The sequence below is a fragment of the Bos grunniens genome, chromosome 20 (assembly GCF_055505025.1).
Source record: "Bos grunniens cultivar Pamir isolate PY7600 chromosome 20, Bosgru_T2T1.0, whole genome shotgun sequence".
In the NCBI taxonomy this organism is placed as follows: domain Eukaryota; kingdom Metazoa; phylum Chordata; class Mammalia; order Artiodactyla; family Bovidae; genus Bos; species Bos grunniens.
The window spans coordinates 72,788,693-72,797,408 of NC_141184.1; the positions used below are offsets into that span (position 1 = coordinate 72,788,693).

Sequence of the window (8,716 nt, forward strand, 5' to 3'; positions counted from 1 at the left end):
GAATGGGCGTGGGTAGAGCCGGTATGGAAAAGAATATGGAGGTTCCCGAAGGAACTAAAAGTGGAAGTAGCGTATGGTTCAGCAGTCCGACTCCCAGGCATGGACACACCCACGGTATAAGTGAACAAGATAGATGCCCCGTTTGGGCACATCTATCTGTGCGTGCGTGCGCACATGCGCATGCGCGATGGCCTGCGAGGCAGGGGGTGGGGCGGGGGCTGGGGCTCTGGCGGGAGTCCGTGCAAGCCCCGGGATTGCCTGAGGCAAGCCAAAGGAGCCCCAGATGGAGACGGGACTGCCGGTCGTCGGGTGTCCTGGAAGCCGAATGCGAATGCGGAGGGGCTCGCGGGCCGCGCGGAGGCAACCCAGGTCTGCAGCGGGAGTCGGGGCCCCGGCCAGCCGCTCCCCGCGGCCCGGGAGGGGCTGGGGCTGCGGGGGGGGATCCAAGAATCGGGACGCGCGGCGGGGGCTAAAGGACCTCTTCTGGTAGGCAAAAAGCCTCGAGCACCCGGGATTCCCAGGTGGTCTCCATCCAAGATCCTAACCAGGCCCGACCCTGCTTAGCTTCCGAGATCAGACGAGATCGGGCGCCTTCAGGCTGATAGGGCCGGAGCCGGAGGCCGTTGGCGCCGTGCGCTCTAAGAGCCTTGCGCTTCGCCTCCCTTTCGCTCTGCCCTGCAGGTCGGGCCAACGGGCCGCACCTCTCGTCGGGGGGCGTGCTGTACTTGAGCCGCAAGACCCGCGACCGGACTCCAGCCTGCTGACGCCAGCCCGCCCCCCGAACACCGCCAACACCAGAGCAGCAAGCGCCTGGCCGGGCCCGGGGGCCCGAGGGGCTTCCAGGACCCCCCATTGACCGGGAGGGCGTGGGTGCGTGCGTGCGCGCGGGGCCTGGGGGCTGGGCTGAGGGGTGCGGAGGTCTTGGCGCCCTCCCACCCCCGGCCACTCCAGACCCGGCCGCGCTGGCTGAGCGGGGCCTCCCCCGGATCCCATTCGCTGCTCAGGCCCGCGCGGCCCCGGAGGTGTCGGTCTTCGGCGCCCGCCGCCTCCCAACCCCCGCGGCCCAGGGGCCTCTGAACCTCCTGCGGGCCTAGGCGCAGCGAAACTTGAGCGCCCAACTGCCCGGCACCTGTCTGGTGCCCAAACCCAGCAGGAGCCAGGGAGGCGCGGTCGACCGGACCGCCTCAGCCCCTCCCCTTCGCACTACCGAGGCCCCCCCTTTGCCCCCACGCCAAGCCCTCGACCTTCCTGAGAGAGCAGACGAGCCACAGGCAGGCACACAGACAGACACACAGACACTCGCACGCACCCACGCCAAGGGAGACAGCTGGCCTGCGCAAGCTCCTCAGCCAGAGCCAGAGCGCCTGGGGGAGGTGGGGGGCAAGAAGAACGGGCCGGCGGCTGGCTGTCAGGAGATACAGAGGCAGAAATACATGAAGATTCCGAGACAGACTCCAAGACGGCAAGAGGAGATACAGACACACACACACACACACACACACACACACACACACTTGAGTGTGGTCTTTGGAAATACTTGTGTTCGTAGTTGCTGGGTTGAGCCCAACTTTAATACAACCCATGGACTGCGGCCCATCAGCCTCCTCTGTCCGTGGCATTTCCCAGGCGAGGATACTGGGAGTGGGTTGCCATTTCCTTCTCCGGCGGGATCTTCCCGACCCAGGGATCAAACCCCAGTCTCCTGCGCGCGGATGCCTTGCCATCTGAACCAGGACATTGCTAATTCCCTAGGCAAAATACAAAGAATAGAGCTCGTGTTCTACTAAATGGAAAGATGATTTCAAAAACAGAAGCTGTCCTTTGTTGGTATCTGTGAATCTTTATGTAGTTTTCGTTGATTTTTACTGTTAAGGCTAACTGAACAAGGCAAGAGAGAAACCCCAGAATTGAAAAGCAATTGACGGTTTTGAAAGAAACATGTGCAGGTGAAGCTCTCTTCCTTTTTGAGAGATGGTTAAATGCAAAATCTTGATTCAACACATATGGCTTTTGTGCACTTTCTTTCAAATCTCCATGACAAAACCCTAAGGTGTCCAGGAAGAAAGGAGTAGAGGGGCAGACAAAAAGAGCAACCTTTCCCCTTGGTGCCATCGCAACCAGCTGCTTAGTTCCTTCATCTCAAGGACTATCATCTGGGCTTCTCTGGTTTGTCTGATTCTTGTTTCGGGGACCGTTTCTCGTCACAAGGCTGTCAACAGTGGGGGTGGGGGTGTGTGTGTGTGGGGGGGGGGAGCCCTTCTTTCCATTCCACATGAGACCCAGTGGACAATCCAGGCCCTGCCCACTGCATTGAGTGTGCAGCAACAATATCAACGGTAATGCCGGTGAACAATGCGTATTCCTGGACTCCACTCCGTTGGCTACTGACTGTGTGTGGTGGTGGTCTGGAACCTAGACCTGGAAGCTTTCTGGATGATTGCAAATGACACCAAAGTCTGAGGACGATGGAAGATTGCCGGGGTCCTGCCCCGGCTGATCCAGGGTATTCGAAGCGGGGACGGCGTCTGCGACCTATTTATTTATTTAAATATTTTATCAAAGATATAAAGAGTAATAGGATGAGGATAGCTCAGTAGGAAAATTCAGTGGAGAAAAGAGGCTGAGTGGCTTGGTTTATGCGGGAGACCAATAAAACTTCAAGACAAGAAGTTTGCACCACTTACGTAGGCCGCAGGCATCCTTCCGTTCTCCGGAAGGAGAGGAGACACTGAGGCCTCCCCGGTCGGATCTTAGAAGCCCAGGCATAATTAGTAAGCATGGTGGGTTCCGCGCTCCAGATGGAGACTCAACCAGAGTGAGAGAGAGAGCGACATGGGGAGACCAGTATTTTGAGAAACTGATCCCAATTCTTTATTTTCCATGGTCTACTTTTATACACTGAGATGTTATGCAAAGTCACATGGAGACAGCAGTCCTGACTTTTATTAAAGTCAGGTGCTTCACACAAATGTATACAGAGGTCTTAGGGGTGTTACATCATCTTCTGGCCAGGGGGCCCTGCTGACAATTTACGACCCTCTCCTTGTGACAGCGGTCAGTCAGTCAGGACACTTATTTCTCCAGGGCTGATTATTCTCAAAACAGACGCCACCCAAATAAAGTTACATTCCTACAGGGTGAGGGTGTAGTGGGTTTTAGTTAAGGAAAGAATTTACTTAGCCTAAGGTCTAAAGTGATTAATATCAAAGGTTAATTCTGTATATTCATTAATGTGTGTAAGGGCAGGGGATATGGAGACTTAGCAACAAACATTGGCTCAACAAATGAAAAACCCTTCACCAACACAATTTCTAATTAGCCCATTATACTTATACTAATAGTTTTCTAACTTTTCTAAGGAACCTGTTTTTAGAAGGTTTAAAGCATCTTGTGCCTCTCACGGTTGGGAGGCTGTGAGCGATCACATGTGGCCGGACAAGCCTGTCAGGCAGGCCAGAGAACCTTCAGAGGAGTTTGTAGGTTAAAACACTCTTATCACGCCCAGGAATTATTATAAACTGGAGCTCTAAGTTAACTCCTTCTCCAAAAGAGGTGGTGGGGAACAGCCCCCTGTAAAGTCAGAGGTGTAGGTGAGCACAAAGTAGTAAAGTAGGCAGGCTCTGGTTATGGGGGTAGATGCTCAAGGATTTCCAGGGGGACTCCTGAGGCTCGATCCCGCCTTTGCGTATGTCGAGCCTCCTTCCTCATGACCTTTGCCATGGGCGGAGTACCTCACTCTGGCCCCCAACAGAAGATCTTCACATTTCTGCAAGAGCCACACACCTCCAGAAGGAACCACAAGACTTGCCTGAAATGGTCAAGGTATAAGTCTTGGACTCAACGTTGGAAGGTCTCCACCTTTGCTATGGAAGTCAAACGATCTTTCTTTGAAATGAAAATGGAGCATACTGAACGTTCACATACTGCTAGAGCATTTGAAAAGCCCTAACTTGTAGAAATCTGCTGTACGAGTTCCTTGAAAGCAAGAACCTCTATGTATGGATATGTCTTCATGCCTTAGACTGTGCCTCGAATATAGTGTACACATCAACCCAGGAAAGGAAAGAATTGAATCGCCAAATATACAAAGAGATCAAAAGTGCCGAGCCAAGTGACCCCTTGAGGCTTCCAAGAGCTTTTCTGTCTTTCACACACTAAGTAAATACTGAGCACCTACGATGAGCTAGGAGGCATGTAATAAGTTTCAGGGAATAGAAGGCGGAGAGAAGAAGACACAGAGTTCCTGCTTTCACTGAGACGACTCTAATGATACATCACAGGCAGATCCTTTGAGAACCTATAGAGGGGCCTCTTCCCTCACCACAAAACCTGGGTGTCAGGGAAGGCTTTCCAGAGGCACCATTTCGTTGAGGTCCATAGGTTGAACCTAGGTAAACCAGGGTTGAGATGCAGGAAGAATTTCAGGCCGGGAAAATAGCATCTTGGAAGGCTATGTGACCAGGGAAACTTAGGACATTCAAGAAACGAAAAATGCCCTATGGGATGGAAGCCAAAGAGTGCAGAGGGCATTCCAGGCAAAAGACATCAGAGAAGAACGTGAGGAGCAAGCCTGAAGGGAAGTGGTCGTATCTTCAATATGCTGGGAAAATACGAGAGCCGTTGGAGCAGGGAGGTGACAGCATTGCATCTGCATTTCCAAAAGGTCATCTTGCTCCACATCACTAATGATTGGAGAGGCTCAACTCCAAACTCCAAGGAGGGACCACTTCACATGAGTCCGATTGGGCCTCACTGCAATGTCTGTCAATAACCAGTGCTGGAGAAGATGTGGAGCAAAGGGAACTCTCCTCCACGGGGAGTAGGAATGGGCGTGGGTAGAGCCGGTATGGAAAAGAATATGGAGGTTCCCGAAGGAACTAAAAGTGGAAGTAGCGTATGGTTCAGCAGTCCGACTCCCAGGCATGGACACACCCACGGTATAAGTGAACAAGATAGATGCCCCGTTTGGGCACATCTATCTGTGCGTGCGTGCGCACATGCGCATGCGCGATGGCCTGCGAGGCAGGGGGTGGGGCGGGGGCTGGGGCTCTGGCGGGAGTCCGTGCAAGCCCCGGGATTGCCTGAGGCAAGCCAAAGGAGCCCCAGATGGAGACGGGACTGCCGGTCGTCGGGTGTCCTGGAAGCCGAATGCGAATGCGGAGGGGCTCGCGGGCCGCGCGGAGGCAACCCAGGTCTGCAGCGGGAGTCGGGGCCCCGGCCAGCCGCTCCCCGCGGCCCGGGAGGGGCTGGGGCTGCGGGGGGGGATCCAAGAATCGGGACGCGCGGCGGGGGCTAAAGGACCTCTTCTGGTAGGCAAAAAGCCTCGAGCACCCGGGATTCCCAGGTGGTCTCCCATCCAAGATCCTAACCAGGCCCGACCCTGCTTAGCTTCCGAGATCAGACGAGATCGGGCGCCTTCAGGCTGATAGGGCCGGAGCCGGAGGCTGTTGGCGCGGAGCGCCCTAAGAGCCTTGCGCTTCGCCTCCCTTTCGCTCTGCCCTGCAGGTCGGGCCCACGGGCCGCACCTCTCGTCGGGGGGCGTGCTGTACTTGAGCCGCAAGACCCGCGACCGGACTCCAGCCTGCTGACGCCAGCCCGCCCCCCGAACACCGCCAACACCAGAGCAGCAAGCGCCTGGCCGGGCCCGGGGGCCCGAGGGGCTTCCAGGACCCCCCATTGACCGGGAGGGCGTGCGTGCGTGCGTGCGTGCGCGCGGGGCCTGGGGGCTGGGCTGAGGGGTGCGGAGGTCTCGGCGCCCTCCCATTCCCGCCCACTCCAGACCCGCCGCGCTCGCTGAGTGGGGCCTCCCACCCACCCCGCTCCCATTCGCTGCTCAGGCCCACGCGGCCCCGGAGGTGTCGGTCTTCGGGGCCGCCGCCTCCCAACCCCCGCGGCCCAGCGGCCTCTGAACCTCCTGCCGGCCTAGGAGCAGTGAAATTTAGCACCCAACTTGCCTGGCACCTGTCTGGTGCCCAAACCTACCGGAAGCCAGGGAGGCGTGGTCGACCGGAGCGCCTCAGCCCCGCCCCCTTCGCACTACCGAGGCCCCCCTTTGCCCCCACGCCCAGGCCTCGACCTTCCTGAGAGAGCAGACCAGCCACAGGCAGGCACACAGACAGACACACAGACACTGGCACGAACCCACGCAAAGGGAGACAAGCTGGCCTCTGCAAGCTCCTCAGCTAGAGCCAGAGCACCTGGGAGAGGCTGGGGCCAGATGAACGGGCCGGCGTCCGGCTGTCAGGAGATACAGAGGCAGAAATACATGAAGATTCCGAGACAGACTCCAAGACGGCAAGAGGAGATACACACACACACACACACACGCACACACACACTTGAGTGTGGTCTTTGGAAATACTTCTGTTCGTAGTTGCTTGGTTGAGCCCAACTTTGATACGACCCATGGACTGCGGCCCATCAGGCTCCTCTGTCCGTGGCATTTCCCAGGCGAGGATACTGGAGTGGGTTGCCATTTCCTTCTCCCGCGGGATCTTCCCGACCCAGGGATCAAACCCCAGTCTCCTGCGGGCGGTTACCTTGCCATCTGAACCAGGACATTGCTAATTCCCTAGGCAAAATACAAAGAATAGAGCTCGTGTTCTACTAAATGGAAAGATGATTTCAGAAACAGAAGCTGTCCTTTGTTGGTATCTGTGAATCTTTATGTAGTTTTCGTTGATTTTTACTATTAAGGCTACTTGAACAAGGCAAGAGAGAAACCCCGGAATTGAAAAGCAGTTGACGTTTTTGAAAGAAACATGTGCAGGTGAAGCTCTCTTCCTTTTTGAGAGATGGTTAAATGCAAAATCTTGATTCAACACATATGACTTTTGTGCAGTTTATTTCACATCTCCATGACGAACCCCTAAGGCGTCCAGGAAAAAAGGAGTAGAGTGGCAGACAAAAAGAGCAACCTTTCCCCTTGGTACCATCTCAACCAGCTGCTTAGTTCCTTCATCTCAAGGCCTACCATCTGGGCTTCTCTGGTTTGTCTGATTCTTGTTTTGGGGACCGTTTCTATTCACAAGGCTGTGAACAGCGGGTGGTGTTGGGGGGCTGTATGGGGGTGGGGGAATCCCTTCTTTCCTTTCCATATGAGACCCAGTGGACAATCCAGGCCCTGCCCACTGCATTGAGTGTACAGCAACAGTATCAACGGTGATGCTGGTTAACAACTCATATTCCTGGAATCCACTCCGTTCGCTACTGACTGTGTGTGCTGGGAGACCTGGAAGATTTCTTGATGATTTAAAATGACAGCAAAGCTGAGCACATTGGAAAATCTTCACATTTCTGCAAGTGCCACACACCTCCAGAAGGAACCACAAGTCTTGCCTGAAATGGTCAAGGTATAAGTAATGGACTCAACGTTGGAAGGTCTCCACCTTTGCTATGGAAGTCAAACGATTTTTCTTTGTAGTGAAAATGAATCATACTGAACGTTCACATACTTCTAGAGCATTTGAAAAGCCCTAACTTGTAGAAATCTGCTGTACGAGTTCCTTGAAAGCAAGAACCTATATTTATGGATACGTATTAATGCCTTATATTTTGCCTTGATTATAGTGTACACATCAACCCAGGAAAGAAAGAATTCAATCGCCAAATATACAAAGAGATCAAAAGTGCCGAGCCAAGTGACACCTTCAGGCCTCCAAGAGCTTTTCTGTCTTTCACACACTAAGTAAATACTGAGCACCTACGATGAGCTAAGAGGCGTGTAATAAATTTCTGGAAATAGAATGCGGAGAGAAGAAGACACAGAGTTCCTGCTTTCACTGAGAGGAATTTAATGATACATCACAGCCAGATCCTTTGAAAACTTATTGTGGGACCTGTTCCCTCACCAAAACCTGGGTGTCAGCAAAGGCTTTTCAGAGTAACAATTCATTTGTGATCCATAGGTTGAACCTACGTAAACCAGGGTTAAGATGCAGGAAGAATTTCACGCAGGGAAAATAGCATCTTGGAAGGCTATGTGACCAGGGAAACTTAGGGCATTCTAGAAATGAAAAATGCCCTATGGGATGGAAGCCAAAGCGTGCAGAGGGCATTCCAGTGAAAATACATCAGAGACAAACCTCGGGAAGAAGCAATGAAGGGATGTGATCATATATTCAATATGATGGGAAAATCCAAAAGCAGTTGTGGCAGGGAGGTAATAGAATTACATCTGCATTTCCAAAAGTTCATCTTGCTCCATAACACTAATGATTGGAGCGACTCAACTGCAAATTACAAGGAGGGACCACTTCCTCGAATCCGAATGGTCCTCATTGCAAAGTCTATCAATAACAAATGCTAGAGAAGATGTGGACCAAAGGGAACTCTACTCCACATGCAGACTGTGTGGGTGAATTCTCTAAGAAATTACGGGAAGAAGTGCTCCATCTTGTTTATTGCATTGTGTTTAGGGGAACTAATTTGGAATTAGTGGAGCCCATTTCTCAGTATATTATTTCCAAACTAGGCAACTATAATTACAGTCTGATAAGATGGAACTCAAATAACTTCTGAATGTTAATTTATTTTGAAAGAGGAAATAATCTTGCAAGAGAAATATAGACAAACAGGAAAAGCATAGTTGTCAATATATTAACCTAGAGATGCTTCAAATATTGTTTAAGAAATATGAAAGTTTCATGGAGTATTTCACATGAAGGAATTATTTCCTCTTAAAAGTCAAAAGGGCTTCCCTGGTGGTCAGAGGCTA

At 52.8% G+C, this 8,716-nt stretch overlaps 1 pseudogene; it reads right to left on the reverse strand.

The window, feature by feature from the left end:
- Positions 1–5,319: 5,319 nt before the first annotated feature.
- On the reverse strand, positions 5,320–5,439 carry LOC147350749 (5S ribosomal RNA; annotated as a pseudogene).
- Positions 5,440–8,716: the final 3,277 nt, after the last annotated feature.